The following is a 609-nucleotide window of genomic DNA, read 5'->3' as shown; positions in this document are numbered from 1 at the left end:
GGCCCAGATTTCTGGCTGACAGTCTAGTCTTTAAACACTTGAACAACAGCTACTCTTGAACATTTAACGAATTCAGCTGTTTTGCTGATATTCGCTCCATGGCTCCGAGCGCCAACAATCATCCCATGTTCAAAGGCTGTTAAATAGCGTTGTTTACCCATATCTTCAGAAAAAAAATCACTTTTACTGTGGTGGTAAACAACCTGCTTCCCTATGTATAATGGTCTGGCCCTCTAGCAACTTCAGCACGAAATTATAGCTAATTTGCCTTCACACGTCAGGTGGTCATAATAATCTGGTCACTCAGTGTATATGTAATCAGACTCCCCAAAGCAGGTAAGAGGGATGAGAGAGGACTAAAAAATAGTGTTTTTATATAATGGCTGACATTTTCCCAAAGTTAATTAGAACTCTAAACCCAGATATAAGAATGTCAACAAACCCCTGGCAGAAGAAACATGAAGAAAACTATGCAAAGGCACCTAACAGGTTGATTAAAACCAGTGATAAAGAGCCAGTTTGGTTCAGTGGATAGAGCAGTGGTTCTCAACCTTCCTAATGCCACGACCCTTTAATACAGTTCCTCATGTTGTGGTGACCCCAACCATA

At 40.9% G+C, this 609-nt stretch overlaps 1 protein-coding gene across 3 annotated transcripts in view; it reads right to left on the bottom strand.

Annotated features, from left to right (window-relative positions):
* FER (FER tyrosine kinase) overlaps positions 1 to 609 on the bottom strand; it is a 288,769-nt gene that overhangs the window by 249,569 nt on the left and 38,591 nt on the right. The window lies entirely within an intron of this gene.

The sequence above is a fragment of the Myotis davidii genome, unplaced genomic scaffold (assembly GCF_000327345.1).
Source record: "Myotis davidii unplaced genomic scaffold, ASM32734v1 scaffold812, whole genome shotgun sequence".
Lineage (NCBI taxonomy): Eukaryota > Metazoa > Chordata > Mammalia > Chiroptera > Vespertilionidae > Myotis > Myotis davidii.
The sequence above is the reverse complement of the archived record's forward strand: the minus strand, read 5'-3'. Positions and strand labels throughout refer to the sequence as shown.